Source organism: Notechis scutatus, chromosome 3 (assembly GCF_049901735.1).
Source record: "Notechis scutatus isolate UNSWTSFEM ecotype Mainland chromosome 3, rNotScu1.2, whole genome shotgun sequence".
NCBI classification, from domain to species: Eukaryota; Metazoa; Chordata; class Lepidosauria; order Squamata; family Elapidae; genus Notechis; species Notechis scutatus.
This window is the reverse complement of record NC_142011.1, coordinates 811,861-812,483: the sequence shown is the minus strand read 5'-3', so window position 1 is coordinate 812,483 and position 623 is coordinate 811,861.

Genomic DNA, 623 nt, shown 5'->3' with positions numbered 1-623 from the left:
CAGAAATTGCTTCTCTGTTAACCCTTATTACATTCTTGGCAGGACTAGACTTCCTGTCTCAGGAACCTCTCTGGAGTTGTTGTTTTTTTCCTCCTTTGCTGGTACTTTGCTTGTGTGGAGTGACCAAAGTTACAATGGCACTGAAAAAAGTGACTTATGGCTGTTTTTCACACTTACAACTGTTGCAGCATCCCCACAGTCATGAGAGGCCAGGCGAGGAGATGCGTGCCTCGATGTGAGTGATATTGAGTTGGCCACGCCCACCAACTAAGCCATGCCCACAGAACAGGTTGTCAAAAAAAATTGAATCCCACCCCTGCACGCAACCCAGCAGGAGGAGATGTCACTGGAAGGCAAAATCACCAAGCTGCATCTCGCTTCTTTTGGCCACGTCTGCTGGGGGAATTCACAGGAGAAAGCCATTATGGTTGGAAGAGTCAGCAGTAAAAGGAAGCCAGGCCATCAAAGAACATGGTGGCCAGACACCATCAATGCTGACACCACCTGAAGCAGAGAAGGACTGAAGGAAGATGGAGAGAAACCACCTGGCCCAGTGAAGCACCAAGAGTTGGAGACAACTGGATGGGTATCATCATCATCATCATCATCATCTGTTCCATCCA